General features: G+C 41.8%; 1 protein-coding gene across 4 annotated transcripts in view; it reads left to right on the top strand.

The window, feature by feature from the left end:
* Nucleotides 1-20,418, top strand: part of cv-c (RhoGTPase activating protein) — a 698,249-nt gene that overhangs the window by 182,060 nt on the left and 495,771 nt on the right. Inside the window, exon 1 of one of the 4 annotated variants that reach the window (XM_083119447.1) lies at nt 9,680-9,945. The exons of the other annotated variants lie outside the window; for them this stretch is intronic. The gene's annotated coding sequence lies outside the window, so the exon portion shown is untranslated. Of the gene's footprint in view, nt 1-9,679; nt 9,946-20,418 lie in introns of those variants that run through there. 4 annotated transcript variants of the gene reach the window in all.

Genomic DNA, 20,418 nt, shown 5'->3' on the forward strand with positions numbered 1-20,418 from the left:
CCGTGTCAAGTCGGCAAGTCCTCTGTGGCGGGGATAACGAGATGATCCAGTCGCAGATCATTGAGAGACTCGCATGCGAAGATTCTTCGCGCAGCTGGCAACTGGATCTGGACCTTGCAAGGCGAGAATCAATGCAGTTACGTAAGCGCGAGAGTGGTGCTGCGAAGTATCCCAGCTGGATCGAGATTCAGCGTGGACTGGTTCCAAGCATTGGCGTTCGTGGTCAATGAAACGTTTGTGCTTCAGTCGCAGACATCCATGGTTCTTGAACTTGGTAGACCGGATACTCCTCCTTTGTGCTTGCTTCATTCAGAGTCCGAGAGTATTGTCAAGTAAAGTCCCAAAAGTTCCTGTAGTCGATGGCTCGCGTCCTAAAGGCGGCTGGAGCGTGGTGCTGATCACACCACCGCCACAAATGTCCTATATTGTGAATGTGTGGGACTCTGATTCATGCCGTGAAGGCAATGGGGAGATGTGGAGGTAATGTGCGGGGAGGGGGTGGTTTTACATGTTTTAAATACTCAGTTGAGTATTCTTCCAGATATTCAAGGGGAGGGTTAGCAGAAACATGGAGAGTGATGGAAGAGTTGGTCACCTATGTCACAGTTGCCTCTTTCCCTCACTAGTCCTGATAGGAGTCCCCCCTTAACTTGAACTTAATTCCAGAACGTTTAGCCTACCTGAGAATAAAGTATACTTTAAGATTAAGTAAGTACTGAGTTTGTCTTCGAAACCTCACTCTCATACACCAACAAATTCGCCCTTGGTCCTCATATAACTACATCACAAGTTTGTTTAGTTGTCTTCTTAAGGTGCGGTTGGATCTTTGGCCGACGCGAGGGCAGCTTTTTTCGAATTTTCCCCTCATTTCGAAAAACCGCTATGATATTCCAAAATTCGAAAAATTACATCTGTTTAAAATTCCTTCTAGAGCATTCCCGTGAATATTCATGTGGTATTATTTTGCTCTTCTCTAGATATTATCAATAGTTTCTTGATTAGATAAGTCTATTAAACTATTGAAAATGTCTAGACAACAGCGAGAGCAAACCACATGATTCACGTGAATGCTCTAGAAGGAATTCAATGCAGATGTAATTTTTCCAATTTTGGAATATCATAGCGGTTTTTCGAAAGGAGGGGAAAATTCGAAAAAAGGTGCCCTCGCGTCGGCCAAAGGTCCAGCCGAGCCTCACCCTCGCACTCCAACGTCATAAGCATGTCACTCACCTTCGCACCCCAACGTCACAAGCTTCTCCCTTACCTTCGCGCCCCAACGTCGCAAGCTTCCCCCTTACCTTCGCGCCCCAATGTCGCAAGCTTCTCCCTTACCTTCGCACCCCAATGTCGCAAGCTTCTCCCTTACCTTCGCACCCCAATGTCGCAAGCTTCTCCCTTACCTTCGCGCCTCAAAGTCGCAAGCTTCTCCCTTACCTTCGCACCCCAACGTCTCAAGCTTCTCCCTTACCTTCGCACCCCAACGTCTCAAGCTTCTCCCTTACCTTCGCACCCCAAAGCCACAAGCTTCTCCCTTACCATCGCACCCCAAAGTCACAAGCTTGTTTTTCTCCCTCGAAAAATATTCGTGGAGCCGAGTTATTCCTCACGATTACCCACATACCTGTACAGAGGTTTAAAAGACCCAGAACGTTGTGTTTCTACGGCTTGTCGGAAATCACAATTCTTGTAAAGGTTCGAGTCGAGCAAATCCATTCCGGATGCTGCATCATCTCCTTGATTCGGTTCCCCCTCCTCCTCCCATCTCGCGAATTCAATTGCCACTTTATGCGCCTCGGCGAGGATCAATTGTTTTGGAAATTGCAGTGATCAACTGCAAGGCCTCGGAGACAATGGATCCGCCGTATCCTGCTCCTCCTACAGATGGCGCAAGGATCACCGAGCGGACGCAGCGATGCGTTGCAACGAAGGCCTCGCGCGTGATCCCTGGCGTGTGCAGCGCTTTGGAAATGAAAGATGTCGACTCCCTTTCGGCTTGTTATTATTTCCCCCTTCCTGCAAGGGCCCTGTCATGTTTTCCGGAAAGCCGACTCTGACGTAACCACCGCCTCCCGATCAACAAAAAATAACTAGAGAAAAAAAGAGCCGAAATGAGTGCTGAATGCATACATTTTCCAGAAATTACACGTGTGATGTTTTTTGTCTTATAGTTCTGATACGCCCCTCAAAAACTGAAGAAAATGGAATCTTGCTGCGAGCGATTTCACCCACACGCCGGCATTTTAAGACTGTACTTAACAACCAATTCTGTAGTATTTTTTAGTGGTCAACGTTTTATTCAGTACGTTAATGTTCGTTGTGCATGCAAGGAGGTACTCGGAATTTTACGTTTTCCCCTTGTTGCTTCTTTCAAACTCTTCAGTCTTTTTTTTTCTCTCTGTTTCTTCACATCATTTCTTTGCAGTTTTGCTCTCAACATTAACCATAGCAAACTGTTACAAGTATCTCAGGTATTATGGTATACAACTTTTAGTGTCATTGGAATTTGATAAATGCCCATTGCACTAATAAAAGTTGCCTGCATTGAAATGAAGTAAATTCCTATCGAAATGTATCTAAAACGATCGATTTATTCTTTTTATATGAGGACACTAACTGATTATATTAGCAAAGCATTTGTTTCCAAGGCGTCTCGCTGGTATATTGTCTTAGCACACCCCAATAGCTACATGAAAGAATCATTTATGGTACACACACGCACAGAAACACACAAACAGGATACAGAGCGAGAGAGGCAGATATTGGAAGAAAAAGGAAAATCTAAAAGAGAAAGAAGAGAAGGTGTGAAAAAGAGGAAGGAAGAAAGAGATAAGGGAGAACATAAAGGAAGAAAGAAGAATAAAGAGAAAAGAAAATTAGGAATAAACCAGAGAAAATGAGAGAAAGAAAGGAAGAAGACTTTAGAGAAACAGAGGAAAGAGATAAAAGAACCAGGAAAAGAAAAATGGTAAAGAAAACTTAGAAGAAAGAGAAACAGAGAAAGGAAGAAAGATATATAAACAGAAGAATGAAGGAAGAAGGATATGGAAACAGAGGGAAGAGGAGAGAAAGTTAAATATAGATGAAGAGAAGAGAACAAACTGCAGGAAGAGGAATTGATTGATTTGCTGTTTTAAGTCCACTTTATGCACAGTAAGGCTAATCGGGACTGGACCTACAGTTTAAAGTGGGATCCGAACCACTATGTGCCTCCACCGGGTATCGAACCCGGGACCCCTTGATTACAAGGCGACAAGGCTACCACTGCGCCATCGTGCAGAAAGAGGAAGACAGAAGAGAAACTGAAAGAGAGAGGGAAATATGAGAGAGGTGGAATTTTAGCCTTGACTACCAAAAGAAGCTGAGCAGAACGGAAAATTTTATCGGGCTTACACTACTGCTTGTCTGAACAGCAATCAAGATTGTTTAGATCATAACTTTGCTAAAGTTATGACCGATGTTTCTTTATTGTTCTTTGACTTGTTTTTATTTGTAAATATTAAACGTCTCAGTAAAATTCAAATTTATGGAACAGTAACAACGTTGATCTTCATACCTGACGGATCTCCATGGGTTCATAGTCTTTGTATTACTACGAAAATTTCTATGTTGTAATCAGAATACTATTTGTATTTCCTACACAATGGGATCATTTGTTTCCCCTTATGGATTATTGCTTAGCTTCCGCGAACGGCGGACTACTCAGCCTGGAAGTGGTTCTTTGTGACTGTTGCTTCATCAATTCCATCATATAATCACTGATTGCCATCTTCGTGATTAGCCAAAAGTTACATAAAAGCTAAGTAAAATACACCAAATCAGTCAATCAAGAAATGCTTCGGCCTTATGGATGGCAAAGTGGTAACGCCGTCGCTTTGTAATCAAGGGGTTCCGGGTTTGACAACCTTTGGAGACACAGTGTGTCCTAAAGTACTGTAAGCCCAGTCCCAACTAGCTTATCTGCGCATAAAGTGACTTAAAATCGAACTAGCCGGGCCCCGTGGCGGAATGATTAGCACATCGCCCTACGACGCCAGGGGTCCCGGATTCGAATCCCGGCATGGATGTTTGAGAGTGTCAATTCATCAATTTCATCACATCATCACTCATCCCATCTTTGCAAATTAGCAGAAAGTGACACAAAAAGCGAAGTAAAATAAAGCAAATCAATCAAACTCGCTCAAGAAATGTTTTCCATAAACTAGTGAGATTTTCCAAGCATTTTTGCTACCATAAATACTAAAGGGAAAACGCATGTCCCTTAAATTTTCATTGCGCCAGTTTGAAGGAAGTTGTTTCTTCATGGAAAGTCTAGTGGTATCATCCTCCTTTCTACTCGATGGGCGACTGACCCTGGTCCTCCCCACTGACCCAACTACACCATTCTCCTCCAAACCCTTCGTGTGTAGTTGATAAGCTTATAGGAAACCTTCCATTTTCACACCCTTCCGTACGGAAAACGATAAATTCGCGTCTCTGGCAATCCAGTCTCCCATCTCTGCATCCGCTTTAACTATCGAAGGGAAAAGACTCATCAACAAGCAACGGTGGCAAGATTTCTCAAACCGCTCGGCTACAGGTGAGGTCCAGACTTTTAAGAGTAATCCACAAGATTCTGATCTTACCTACCGGATTAGGCACACAGGCAGCTTTTTTGGAGATAAGGATCTTGCCTGACGTGGTAGTTTTCTCCCTCCTTCCTCTATCTATCTTGATTTTCTCCCTCGCGGATAGCAGAGCGGAGTGCACAGCTTGTTTTACCTAAAAGTGCCCATCGCTTCCTCATTTCCATCCCTGATCTGATTCGACGGCTGGAGATAATTACGGAAATTCCAGAGGGGATAAAACAAATGACGAGGTATCGGAAGCGGAAAATTGAACGGTCGAACACCCAAGATGATGCTCTTTTTTTTTTCTCTCCAGAGCTATTATGTTGCAGGGAGTTAAGATCTGGATTATTTTTCCAGGCCAGTGGGTGAAAAGGTCCGCAGAAGTGTCAACCTCGATGTGAATTAATTACGCTGTGCCCTGCCAAATGTTTCTTTGTAGGTGTAAGTTTTGTACAGTAATCTCCAACTATTTCAAGTATGTCATTCTTGTATACTTATATTTATTTCATGTCGTTTTTCTTTGGGTGTAAGGGGTTACTCTTTCTGAAGACACCCAAATGTTAGCCTCTCTTCCACGTAGTATACACCCTGGACTGCGTTTAGCAGACTAACGATGCTCTGGCGCCTGGAGCTGCAGCCAGGATAATCCTCTGTAGGAATTGTGTTATCGTTCACATGTCTTTGCCCATTCATCCATCTTGTCTTATCACAACATATCCTCATGTTCGCGATAAGCTAAGATGGCAGAAAAGCTAAGTAAAATACCAAATCAATCAGTCAACCATCGCACTCAACCACCAAGGCAAGTTCATGGAGAACGTCAAAGGTAGGAAAATATAACAAAATGAGGGCTGACTACCAAGAAAAAGTATACATAACCCCTCCCTTTCGAAAATCCTGGGCACGCCACTGATGACGTAATATGTTTGAATATTATCTGGGATATTATGGTCGTTAAATAATGTGATTTGAATGTGAAATAGCCAAGAAAATTAGACTGGGGCCTTATTTTCTTGCCAATAAAGTACCAAGCTGAGTGTGGAACCTAAACTACTGTAATTTTATTGGAGCTTCTGGGACAAGAAAATTAGCGCTCAGGGAAGTTTAATTAAACTCATTTCATCAAATTATGACATTTTCCCCTTTTAGATTCAAGCACCGAATTCTCCCTCTTCAGTCGGTCTCTACGGTCCCGGGTTCAAATCCAGGTCCGGACGTGGGTGTTCTTTGTGAGTGTCCCTTCATCAATTTCATCATATCACCCATCATCATCTTCGAGATTAGCCCAAAGTGGCAGAAAAGCGGAGTAAAATCAATCAATTAATCACTCGGTCTCTACCCCCACAATATTACTGCCCAAATGTTCGCAGTCACCATGAAGAACTTTCAATTAGATATGGTTACTTCGTCCGGTCACCGTGAAATGTATCCGTTAGCGAAAAAAGTTGTGTCGTCCGCGTATAGGCTGGGAAATCCCAACACTGTCGGAACACCTGCAGAGTGCAACGGAGTGAAAGGCTTGCACCAACGTGCATTTCGTTCTCTTGCTCTCTGGGTGCCAAATCGCTGTATCATGTTTTGTTTTTTCACACAATTCGTGGTTAAATTTAGCGGAGCGTAAATCCACAGGTGTGAAAACATGCGAGGGCGGAGGGGAGAGAGAAGCTCGCAGATCGGATGTACCTGGAATAACATGGCACCGAGTTAGCTGTGTTTTGCTCACGGCTGTATGAGTGTCTGTTGTCTCTTCGCGACCTTGGATGCTACTGTGTGACCATGGCAACCAAGCGTTACACATTTTTTCCCTCCCTCGGATGCTAAAGTCACGTTTTTTTGTGCGGAAACATGGACTGCAAACGTGATAGTTTTCTTTTTAATCTACCCATTTCCCTCCTTTATTTTCAAACCGAACAATGAAAGATGAAATACACAGACTGTACACTACACTCTGTGGATCATTTAACATCAGGGAAAAATATTCCCGGTAAATTTACATATCCGCATTTTGATATTGAAAATGGTAGGATTAAAATGTGATACTCTTCTTATGACGTCAGTTCTACTGTATACAGTATGATGCCAATTGTGCGCTTCGATACATGGTATCCTTTGCCTGGCCATGGGTGTTCTTTGTGAGTGTTCCTTCATCAACTTCATCATATCATCAGCAACAGTGACGTGCCCAGGATTTTCGAAAGAATGGGGTTAGGTATACATTTTTTAGTAGTCAGCCCTCATTTTGCCATCTTTTCCTGCACTTTTTTTTTTAGGAATACTGGGCCAAAGGAGGGGTTATAACCCCCCAACTCCCCCCCACCTTGGGCACGCCACTGATCACCAACTTCGCAATTAGCCAAAAGAGGCAGTACTTTTCCTTGTGTACGATCTTACGCTGGAGTCAGACTCTTCGCCAAACTTGTTTTATCGTTCTTGTTTCAGCAATTCTGATACAAAAGTACAGTCATGGATAGTTCTGGGTTGTAATGAATGCATTGACTTTCAATGGAATCATTACAACCCAGCAGTGTCCGTGACTGTACATCCGTACCCTTCTATTGCCAGGAACGATTAAACATCTGAAGATGTATAGTGGCCTTTGACATCCGTAAGGAATAAACAAACGTTTATGAGGTAGCTATCAATAAAGCCAGACACAAATAAGGGTCTGCAATTTATATCAACACAAGTCAAGCCCAGACATCAAGCATACGTCTCTCTTTCTCCTTTCGGCCGGGTAGTATTTAGACCTCATATATTCTAACCTCACGCGTACATGATTTCCTTTCTCTCTGCTTGAGCAGAGCGTCATCTGGTAGAGAACAAGCGATGCTAGTCCACCCGTAAGCACACCTAAGGTCGTTAGTGCCAATCTTTTCGATCCCGACCCCAGAGCCAGTTCCCAGATTAGGGTGCAAAAGACGTTAGGTCCTTATACAGGCGAAGATGTAACAGCAATGCACATCTCAATCTCATTACCGTAATTATTACCCTTCGGTATAATTACAGTCATTACCCCGGAGCACATCAACGCTCTTAAGTTGTCCAGATGGTGCACCGGCGACTCCAATGCAGACAAACGCCAAAAGAACGAAAAGGACTCCTTCCTCGCCCTGGAATCAGTTTACTGTCTTCGGTTATTGCCGTTTTACAATATCCGCTCTGTAATTCATTTCTGAAGTGCAAATTGACGGTAATTTGCAACAGCCACTCGAAGCACTACATGCAAAACGGCCGTTCTAAAACTCAATTATCAATAGACCTCATGAAATATGACCCTGATTTGCCTATCTAAATTGCGGCAGGAAAATGCTAGGTTACCCATCTTTTGATTTACATTTCCATGTCTATTCAAGCCCCCCCTTTTTTGCTACTGCTTGTAGTTCAAATCTGGAGACCTGTCTGCTACTATTGTGCTGAAAAAAAATTGCAGACACTTCTGAAAATACCTTTATATAATTCTGCATGTTGGTACCAGAGAGGTATCAACAAAAATATATAGTTTTATCAGAAAATAACTAAAAAGGTAGGTACTGTTACAAGTTAGTCGCAACTCTTTATAAATACCCTATCCAAATGTTAATAATAAATATTTGAAGACAGAGGCGGCGATTGGGGGGGGGGTTGCCCCCCCACTCTGTGCAACCTTTGCTCCCACTATGCTAAACTTTTATCTACCAAGGAAAAGTAAACTGTCCTTGCCCCCCTAGTTTTTGGACCTTGCCTCCCCAGTTTTGAAACCCAATCGCCGCCACTGTAAAGATCTTTCCTCCCCCCAATCTACATATTGTTCATTTTGAAAACTATTTAGTGCAGTGGCTGGTTCTTAACTTTTGTTTTTTGAGAGGTATAACATTTGGTTTAAATTAGTTGATAACGACTGGTAGGCAAGTTTCGGACACCGAAAATTTCCAATTAATCCCAATATTTCCACTTTAATATGTTTGTCAATGAAAATTGATGCACAATTGAAATTTACCGTGCCCTCATCCGTCAACATGGAAGCGAAAAGCAATGTGCTTCCCGGTTAGATCGATTCACCGGTAATGTAACGCAAGGATTTCTGGTTATCGGAGTGGAAACCATCTTTCCAAGTGGTTAACAGCTAAGGCTGCAAGTGTCGTCACTCTTCCGGCCATAACTCAAGAAAGACCTAACTGTTAAAATTCAAATTTGGAGGCTGCACGAGGGATTATCTCCTCTCAAGAGTATTCGAATCCTCACCAGCACTGGTGAGAAAGAAAATCCTCTTATCGCTAGTGAACGCCAAACGTCTGTACATAGGAATTGTTCATATGGCATTTTTCTTGTCACAGTTAGCTGACTGTTATTACGGAAATATTCAAAATCTGTTTGTGTAAAGAATCAGTAACGAATGAGAACTCATGGTCCTGACTTATGACGTCAACATTTGCTTGCATCGCTATATACATGTTTTTCAAGTGCATTAACTTGTACTTATTTCATTCATTTATGCACACTGCCATTATACATATATACTATTTTGTACTGTAATATTAAAAAGAAAGAGTAAAATGAGTGATTTTGTTAACCAAAAAATGGAAAGTGCCTTTAAAAAACTCAATTTTCTAAAGACATTTTTTAAAAAGGTAATTCAATATAAGTGGCGAAGGAAATTGAAAATCGGGAATATTATTGTTTGTTGGTACTTCTTTGAAATTTCACTAGTTGTTGGACTTCCCCAAATGATTTTGGCTATCGTTCTATATTAAATGTATTGATTATTTATGTGATTTGGAGATAAATTTATTTCGCCATTCTTCAAAAGACATTTTTGAAACGTAATGAAGAAATAAACTGTACTTTCCCCGAAACAACAAGATTGATTAGATTAATGGGAACATTATGTTTTACATTTCAATGCATCTTAATAAAAAATAATAGGGAACACAAAGCAAAGTTTCCCATTTCACCGATCACCAGATTATGTCGTGATCTTGCGTGCCATCTGTTGGGATTCCGTTCAACTTCTTGCGTCAAGAAGTGAACGCCGGGTTTCACATCCCTATTGTACGCGTGCGAGAGTCCGTGTGTGCTGTGTGCGTGCGCCTGATGTGTACGAACTGTTTCCCTGCGTAGGAGTGGGAGGCAAATGCAACAGGTGTGCTGTTTTGGTCGCTGATTTGTTATAGTTTCGTTAATTTCATTCACCGCCAACGTGTGCAAGTTTGTATCGCGTGTGTGCGTGCTGTGAGCGAGTGTTAAATTTGTGTCTTGCTGGGAAGGCCAAAGCAGTGGTGCTCGAAACCAGCCAGGAACCGTCTAAAAAAAATGCCTGATAAGGATGTTATCAGCGGGAGAGAGAGGATGCAGAAGAGCGGTAAGTCCACAGTGATGTGCCGAGCGGTACCACTGACTGTTGTCTCAGCTGCCTACGCAATCACCGGCTTCTAACTGGAATAGTACTTTATTTGAGTCGAACTCCGTGGCGAAGTGGTTAGCACAGCGCGCTACGACGCCAGGGGTTCCGGGTTCGAATTCCGGCCTGGGAATGGGTGTTCTTTGTTAGTGTCCCTCGCCAAAAGAGGCAGAAAAGCGACTCTAAATAACAGAAATAAATAAAATCGAAGTAATTTATTTGACATCGCTTTTCTGTCATTTTGGAGGATGTTATAGGTGACCCTTTATAGAAGACACTCAAATGTCAACCTATCCAGGGTTGTTAAAGGTCCAGGAATTTGAAATAAATTCAATTCCGGTCCAGGAGAGAAAATCGGCAAGCGTAAACGGGTTCTGGATCGTAAAGTACCTTTTTTATCTGTAAAGTATTTAAATTCGGTCCAGGAACCTTTTTTCCCCGATCAATTTAAATACGGTCCAGGAACCTTTATTCCAGGATCAATTTGAATACGGTCCAGGAATATTTTTTCCGGATGAATTTAAATTCGGTCCAGGAACTTTTTCCAGAATGAATTTAAATTCGGTCCAGGAACCTTTTTTACGGATGAATTTAAATTCTGTTCAGGAATATTTTTTTCGGATGAATTTAAATTCGGTCCAGGAATCTTTTTTCCGGATGAGTTTAAATACGGTCCGGGAACCTTTTTGCGGAAGAATTTAGATTCGGTCCAGGAACCTTTTTTCGCGCATCAATTTAAATACGGTCCAGGAACAATTAAAATACGGTCCAGGAACCTTTTTTCAATGTTAACTATTCGCAACTTGGACCGAATTTAAATTGTGCGAGAAAAAAGTTTCCGGTCCTGCAGCGGAACCCAATAGAGCCCATTAGAATCTATGGATTCCTGAACCTTTAACAACCCTGAACCTATCTCCCACGTAGTACACCCGGTTACTGCAGTCTTGCAGGCCAACGAAGCTCTGGCGCTTTGACTCATAGCCAGACTGTGGGATTTACGTTGCGTCATGTTAATGTGTGTTTGCGATTGTCCCTTAGCCCATTTCATCTCATCACCATTCGTACTCATCTTCGCGATTAGCCAAAAGGGGAAGACAAGCGAAGCAATATAAACCAAACCAATCAATCGTGATATTCAGGATGTATAATGGTTAGATGAAATTGACTATGGAACAATCGCAAAGATACACCCGTGCCCAGTTCGGATCGGGACTCAAACCCAGAACCTTTGGGTACAATATCGTGAGTCGATTTGTAAACGCGCTCTGCCAACGAGGTGGTTAGTAGAAACATTGTGGGCTTTTCGATTTACATTTAAAGCAATAAACATTGAGCTGCTCCACCCCCAAAAAATTATATTGATTTCAGATATCTTGATGGCTCTAATGCAATAACTACTTTTAAGAATGTTTTGTTCACTCTTCATATTTTAAATCTCGATAGCGCAACAGACCTTCTGAGGGCAAAGGTCTATAAAGTGGCTCTTTCCATGATGACACGTGGTCATCAAGTCTTGTTCTGTGGTCGCTTTGTATCGAGTGCTTGAACGAAGAAGGAGCGGTGCCAAGTGTTGGCCAGTGGGCCATCCAAAATCAGGCTTGCCGGCTGTCAAAATGTAACGGGCACAATTCGTAAGAAAAAGTTGTTGTTGTATGCAAAATCTGAAAAAGATCCGAATCCTAGACTTAACCATATTTCCCGTTAACACATTGATTAGATTGTAATTTTTAATTACTACTATATCATGTTGTGAAACGTAATCGAACCTAAAATTTAACATTTTTACAGTGCAGCATGTGGATTTGTATAATTCGGTTTTACTGCAATATTCAAACTTCAAATTACGCGTATTTGCACCTGTCACATTATACGGGCCCAAGTCCCTTAGTATAACAAAAATCAACAAGTGTGCCTGAGGACTAAAGTCTCCTTAGCTAGGTTAAAAGCCGATGCTGTAAAGCGACACTCAGCACATACAAGAACAAAACACACAGCCCTGCAGAGAATTATACTGTAGGTCCTGACGGCAGAGTCTTGTTGGCAGTGGCGTGCCCAAGGAGGGTTAGTGGGGGTTATAACCTCCCCTCACCTTTTGGCTCAGTATTCCTAAAAAAAGAACGTCAAAGATAGGAAAAGATGGCAAAATGATAGATACCAGAAAAGTGGACTTAACCCCTCCCTTTCGAAAATCCTGGGCACGCCGCTGCTTGTTGGGCTGCACAAGTAAAGTTAACCAGGGTGTACTATGCAGAAGTGAGTTGCCTTCATCCCACCATGGTGCGCTCAACTGTAATTTCTCATCATTATCTATCTTTACATTGATAAAATATTCAAATTTGAATATTTTAAAAACCTGTCTCGTCCAGTTTTTGTAAATTAATACTTAATAACAACCCGTGGCTCAACAGCCCTTGGAGGGTCTAGGCCGATCTCCCGACTGCCAGTCTCCCTCCCACAATTCTACCTAGAGGTGTGGAGATCTTCAACCGGTAGTGGGGTGACGTGGGGCCAGCACGTCGAACCCCCAGCCGTTATAGGAGACTTACGAGACCGGGTAACGCTACTCACTCGTAGCTCCCGAATTTCCTCACGATGGTGGGTTGCCACCGGTCCTATACACAGGCCGAATACCAAGAGACAACCCAGGCGGACTCGAACCCATGCCGTCCTGCAGTCGGATTCCAAAGCACAGTGCCTTACAGCCCACGGCAACGGAGAAGTTGTAATACTTAATAGGCATACTATTAAATTTTAACGGTAGAAAATTGTCAATTTACGGTGATTTCTAACAGTGAGTCTCGTCTTGATTTTATGTGTGTCTTGTTCACGTTTCTATTTTTTAATCAGAGCATTAATATGAAACTTTAAGGAGCGAATTATTTACTGTCAACGACGATATCCCATTGCCCAACTATTCAGCCACTAAATGTTAATTAGAATGGACGACAACAACCAGATCCACGTTTTATCATTCTCCGCATAATTTATGCGATTATAGCATCACAGAACGCTGTGGAGTCTGTCCGTTACTATAAATAGAAAGCACCGTTATGCAACGATGCGTTGGCAAAGGTCATCATTATAACAACCTTGGCTCCTTCCATCTTGGTTCCGCCATCTCTTTACTTCTGTGTGAGGTTTATTGGAGAGATTTCCACAGGGAGGTATAAATATAAAACTCATTATATGCGGGTGCATGCTGGAAAGGAGCTTCTGTACAATGGGTTCTCTCACTGTTGTGTACATTGCGTGTTGGCTCTTGTCCATTGTCTTCCCACAATTCCGTGTGTATTTGTCATGTCGTCCTTCTTCCTTGTATTCATTTGATGTTCATGTTTTGGAAGCGAATTTTAGTTCCTCGAAAACATTTAATAAGTTAATTAATAAATGTTATTTGGCTTATGGAATAATGAGATTATTTACAGTGTGAACAAGAAAATATCCACCACATGGTGTGAAGTAATCAACATTTAGTTATGCGGCATTGCACAAAAAGTGGTGCTACTCCATGTAAATAACAAAAAACAAAAAGGTAAAGTGTTCCCCTGTGCATAGCACCACGCCATGAAGGCGTATGGGGGGTGTGGGGGTAACGCCCCACACTTTCTTGATCCGGTCGTGAGTGGGGGTGATGTGATCAGCATCACGCCCCTGACCGCCTTTACACCCCAGGGTTTCCCCCAGGTACCCATGTTATTCGACGCTGGGTGGGCGCCGGGGCCGCTTCCATCGTTAGAAAAGTTCCCGGATTTGAACCGGCCGGGGATCGAACCCGGGACCTTTAGCATGGTAGTCAGACGCGTTACCTACTGAGCCACCGCGGCCGGTAGTGTATTGTTAGTGTATTAGCATTGTTTTTTAAAATTTCATTAAGGTTTAAATGTTTGTGAATGCGTATAATTTTCATATTTCACCAGCAAAAATTATTAGGGTCTGCAGCCTATATGCTTCACGGAGAAATGAAGTCAAACTTGGCTACATTTTGAAAGCGTCACACACGTAACATATTTTCGGTGATGCTTTTCATGCATTCAGGTGTTGTCGTCATACTATTTTTTTTTTTTAAAAAAATGTTAGCAGACAGCACAAAATAATTCATAATTATATGAAGTCAGTTCATTATGAATATTTCAGCCCAATGTCACAGGCAGACTGTTAAATCTCTCTATTTGCCTCAATGGCAAATAATGGCAAATGGCGAATAAAATTAAATCTTCGTGTAAACTTGTAGGACGAACACCCACCGACTTTTTCTGTAATTTGATTTCTGTATGTTTGTTGTGTGTGTGTTTATGTTTTACGTGTATTTTTCTGTTTTTATTTTTTGTTTTTTTGCGTCTTTTTCTTTTATTTTTTCTTTTTTTCTTTTTTTGGTATCTTAAAGTTCTTAGTTTTTATATATTTGACATACAGTTAGCTATAAAAATCAATTTAAAAAATGTAATGTAGATGGTTAAGTGGAAGAAAAGGCTTATGCCTTAACTTCGCCATCCAAAACAAGGAATAAATAAAAATAAAATGTCGTGTGATTGTTATCAACCCCCAAAATACCGTACGGTTAGAAACCATCCCCTTATAACCGAGTAGTTTTTGTATACGTCTACAGATTCCAAAGTCATTTAAGGAATATTTCGAGAATGTGCCCTTGGTCCGTCGAGCGATTGAGAAACAATAGCTTTCAGAATACAGGGCGAAATGCCTTTCCCTGAAAGCCTTCGTCAATAAAAAAAATAGAAGAGGAGAAGGGAAGAGAGTGTTTGTCAACTCGGCTGCCGTCGGTGGTGATGACATCCTACGTCAGACGAAGGCCCCCTTCCCTTTATATCTTAATGGAGTAGTTATGTCTATCAGGGGGATCAAGGGAGACTGTGGTAATCGCATACCCGTCCTCTTCCTGCCTGGAAAAACAAGGCTTGGCGTCGGAGCTCCGTCTAATCTGGTCGCAGCGTATTTGACAGTCCCGTCGTCGCGAGGAATTGATAACCGGTGTTCCAAAGGTGTCACTACCGTATTCCTCCTTGGCTTAAGCTCTTTTTCTTGTCTTAGGTGGGCAGATGGACATCGGCAAGGACAAGCGGGACGATTGGTCGGCTTCCAAGAGATTTCTTGTGGTATTTCGATGGCGTAATCTGTCTCGTAGGATCCTACAGCGTGCGAAATCCTCATCGACTTGTTTAATGAACCCAGAAATGAATAAAAAGTTATTTAGTAAGTTAGTTATGGTCGTGGTTGCGAAAAATTGCCAATAGTGTCCTTGTGGAATTGTTGTTGGATTAATGTGGGTTCGAAACTATATTTTTCAGGTTTGCGGTGTTAGATGAAAGGACTAGTAGTCTGAAAAGCCGACAACAGCCCGTCCGCCCATCAGCTCTGATTGTATATTTTTTTGTAGAAATGATGGCTCAATAGTCACTTTAAGTCGAAGCATGTAAGCAAAGAAAAGTGTTCACGGTTAGCTTTCCCATTTATGTCTGCTCCGGAGAAGTTAAGGAACCTTACAATTGACAGCATAATCAGAGTTGCTGATGACTAAGACATCATCTTTGCTTACTCTCATTGTACCGAAAGTCACAGCGTCGGAAACACGATAGGAAGAACCCCCTCCCTCATCTTGTTGGTGTCAGAAAAGCTAATGGACTCTTTTTTAGGAAGAGCCGGTGCTGGCTACCCACGCAAAAAGTCAGCTCGTATGTCTTGGCGCTTGAAAAATCCCCCGTGCAACATATATAAGTTGTTATAATATTGAATAAGTATATAGTATTTTATAATTTCGATAGTCGCTGTGGTCCAGTCAGCAGGGCGTGACTACAAGGTTCATTCCCGCCGAGGCTGATATCAGGTGCGATTTTGTTAAGCAATTTCCCCACATGGTCGAGATTGTAAATGTGTACGGCCCTATTAACACATCCCCACGTATGCTTTTACGTTATGTTGCAATGTTGTTTATTTTTTAAAAATTACATGATGTAATTTTGTATAATCGTCCTGTAGGAAAATTTATCCTGCACTAGTTTGATTTGATTTAATTTTTGTTGATTTAGCGTTGTTTTTCTGTCACTTTCACTAATCACGACAATGAGGGACTCTCGCAACAACCACCATGTTCAGGCCGGGATTCGAACTCGGAACTTCTGGCGTAATTTCTGCATGATATCTACATGAATATCCGTGATTAATTATTGAGCGTAAAAAAAATTCGCACGTGGAAGCTTTTGTAATTCAGAAATCGAATTTTATCGTATGATTTTCCTTTGAATTTGACTCTTATGTCTAATCGTAGTTTCTTGTCGAGCAACATTTCCCTTTGAATTGTTTGAGCTTTACAGTTCCTTATTTAGTTAACCCTTTCAGATGCAATTATTGGTGGAATACAATTCCATTCAGCGATACTCGTACGCTGTGTGATTGCATTTGCAGACGCCGTTCTGCTCTTCTTGGTTCATGATGGAACGTTAGCTTCAGACATAATAGGTTTGTAATGGAACTTCCAGACATGGGATGCGCAATTTTATTGCAGTATAATTCTTGTCTGTGGCTGGCTTTGGAGTCGCAGCGACGGAAGGTAACTATTCTGTTGAGACAGACTTTGCAATACATCTAGATCGTATCACACCATGATGATACCACGATCTCTGATTTGTAATCTATGTTAGGCCTAAGCATCCATGATTGAACATCTCACGCTATCGGCTGTGTCATCGTAATTGTCACAAAGGTATCCGAGCCAAGATAGACATCTTTTGTCGTAAAGAATGTATATTTAATAGCTTCCCTTTTGTCATTCAGTTTTCACAAGTCTTCTTGAAGTCTTCTTGAATATATGCAGGGAAATCGGAAGTTCCCTTACTTCAATTGGTTGTACACAGGGCTTAATTTGAAATGTCGTCACAACTGGCGTACGCAGGGGGCTGGCTGGTGGCAACATCCCCTCTAGAAATGTCTATAAAATCACTTATCAAACCAAAACAAGAGAACTCTTGGAAAAACCAGTGGTAAATGCAAACTCCTCTTAAAATAACCCCCGATTACCATTCTTTGTTTTTGAACAACTTTTAAAATTAAGGTGAAAAATGATAATTACGAAATATCGTGTCCCCTAGGACGCAGCTATATGATATCCACTTTTTCAATTCGAGCCCCCTTTGGAAAAGAAAATTTGCGTACCATAGCAGTTGACACCTTTATTTTATGCCCGTGTAGAAAATGCCACCTCTCCCACATTTCTTTAGGTGAACGTGTTGTAGATTATTAATTAGCAGAGTGGAGTCCCCGCTTGCCCCCAAGGCTAAAAAAGATAAGCGTCGAAAACATATTCCGGTCACGCTGTAAATATCGAACCCTTGGTAGAATTTTCATACCCGGGCGAAAAATTGTGTTTTTGCATTTTTCTATTTTGTTTTCTTTGTAGTTTTGGATCTTATCTCTGTTTTAGTATCTCTTTGTTCGTACTTACTTCCTCTTTATTTGATTATTGCCTTTTCTCTTCGGGTTTCTTTCTCATTTCATTCTGTATTCTCTTATCTTTCTTTCTACTTTTCTATATTTTCATTTTCTCACTTTTCCATTCTTTGTTAATCTCTCTCTCGCGTTTTTCTCTGTCTCTCTTTTTCTCACGTCTATGCTCTGTCTCTCGCTTCTTTCTTCATCTCTCTTTATTTTTCTTGTACTTTTTCTCTTTATCTCGCATTTTTCCTTTCTCTTTCTCCGCCTCTCGGTTCTTTATCCATTTCTCGCTTCTTTATTTATCTCTCTCACTCTCGCTCGTTCTGTGTGTTGGTGTGTGATATGAGTGTGTGACTTCATTGTATTTCATGGTTTCTCTTATTAGTATTTTTCTACATCTCAGTGTACAACTTCTGTCGATTTTGACTCCCCTTGGCACAGAACCCAAAATGTGTGAATTGACACAAATACGTATATTGACTCCTCTTCCACATCAAAGTGCACAAACTGCTAATGATGTGCCTATTTGGTGGATCAAAGCACACATGGAACGACATCAAAGGACAGGTGCTATTATGTGTGACGCTCTCAAAATGCAAGATCAAACCAAAGTTATATGTTTAACTGTCAATTTATGCGTTTCGAGTTCTGTATTGGCAATTTTTCTGTGGAGCCCTCTTTGTGTGTGTGCGTGTGCTGCGACTTTCCCAGTGTATCCTCAGCTCAGATCTACACGTGTCTCGTTGACTCGTACCATGAAGGACACAGCTGCGCTGTCGATCTCAAGTTATTTTACCTTCGTCTCCATTGAAGGGAACAAGCGGCCCCGATTGATTGATATGCATTGAGCGTCGCATCCCGAAGCACACTGTAATTCCCGGCCAGCCCTTCAATGACGCCTCTCGAGTGTTGCCGGCACGTTTATCTGTTTACGTCATTCTTATTCCGGGATTATCTGGGAGGACCCAAACACCGAACGCAACAACTTGTCCGCCCACCCCGAGATGCGGAAGGCAAAAGGGACAAAAAGACGCCCAGACAAGATATATCAATCGATGCGTGTCTGCTAAAGAAAATAGAGCTTTTGTAACCTGCGATGAAGGCATGCTGCGCCGGAAAATTGCCGCTCTCTTTGGTGTAGTGGTTAGTATGTTGCGATGTTTAATTGCACTTTCTAGTATGTTATTTCAAAAATTTCCTGTACCTGGTTTCGAAGCCCCTCCAAAGGCTAAAATTTGAAACAGAACAGGGAGAATTTGCCCTGAAGCCCTCTTCAAATTGCACTCTGGTCCTTTGATTTACTTCGCTTTTCCGCCACTTTTATTACCACTTTTGTATTATCGCGAATTTGAGGATGAACGGTGACATGAAATTGATCAAACTACAATCCAAACATACGTATATAGAGAGCACACAAGTACCATAGATGATTATACTAGACGATACAAAATGCAGTCCAGGGTGCACTTGTATAAGTGAGGTTGATATTTGAGTGCGATCACCTTTCAGTGAGATGAGACTTAAGATTTTAAGTCCATCTTTTGCACAGAAAGGCTATTCGGGACTGGATATATAGTTTAAAGTGGGATCTCAACCACCATGTGTCTCCATCGGGTATCGAACTCTAGACCCGTTGATTACAAGAGGACTCAGTTCCCACTGGGGAGGCCATGAATCCCATCGCCGATGTTATCAGCCTTTCGAGACCGGAATCCACTACTGGTGCTGTCATGTAGCTCCCAAATTGCTCTCACGATGCTGGGTCAACATCGAAATTTAGGTCTCCCACGGGAATCGAATCCGAAACCGCTCGTATCCAAGGCAAGAGCCCTAACCATTCTGTTACGCGGGAGTCTAGGCCTGTACATTAACATATAACAAAAATATTATTCGCTATGCGATGTATCTAAAACATATCGAAACCCGATATCGAAACTCTGTATCGTTGCCTTCGTGACCGAGCCCGATAAGTGGTCGACTTTCAATCTCTCCACCACGGGTTCGAGTCTCGTCCTGGGCATGTTTATCTACTTCTCACGTATACTCATTGTCGCAAATCGCCAAAAATGTCAGAAAAGGGACGTAAGATAACAAAATTACAAGTACGGTCACGGACACTTATGGATTGTAATAGTCTCATTAATTTTCAGGAGAATCATTACAACCCAGAACTGTCCGGACTGTACAAAGGCAGGTATGTGTTAGCTCCACACTGTTCAGGATTAATTCCACCCTTCCCCATTCTCCCTTGGGGTTCGTTGGGTTCAAAAGCGTGAGATTACGCAAATTAATACGTTGTCCCGAGTCGTTTTTATCTGTCTTCAAAATTGTTAGTTAACGCAGTACAGAAACCAACCCTAGAGATCATCATTTAGTTCCTGAATGAAATTTTGCCTTCGAGCAAACAGGCTCCATATGTATTTGCAAATTTGTCGCCCTTTTTCGTTCCCTTCCTATTTAAACTCTGTTTCATTGACGTTAATGATACTACTTCTATCGTAAACATGCCAATCCCGAGTTCCTAATTGCTAGGAATCTTTGATCAGCGGCTACGAAGGGTGCGACTTCTTGGAATGAAAAGCAGGCCGCCATTTCAGATTCTTCGGGGAATTTTAAGGCATAGAAAATGACAAGGGATGGTCGCACAAGAGATTTAAATACAGGGTGACCCATATGTTAGTTGACAGTAGCGGTTATTCACCTCTTCATAGACTAGCATAACAGATGATTGAGGTTATGCCGTTGTTAGTGAATGGTAGCTAACTATTGAGCAAGTTGGATTAGCCAAATAGGAATAGTGAATAAAAAGTCATCTACGGAAAAACGTGTTTTGTACTTCCGACTTGCAGAAAAATGGCTACAATTGCAGTCATGCTGTTTACTTATTTGTGAAACCTTTTGAAAGCCTCGTACTTCTATCTCAACAAGGTATTCATAACGTGAGTTTAGTTACATGTAAATTTTGTAGGTTCAGCAGTGTACTTCTGCCCG

Source organism: Lepisma saccharinum, chromosome 3 (assembly GCF_977018435.1).
Source record: "Lepisma saccharinum chromosome 3, izLepSacc3.1, whole genome shotgun sequence".
NCBI classification, from domain to species: domain Eukaryota; kingdom Metazoa; phylum Arthropoda; class Insecta; order Zygentoma; family Lepismatidae; genus Lepisma; species Lepisma saccharinum.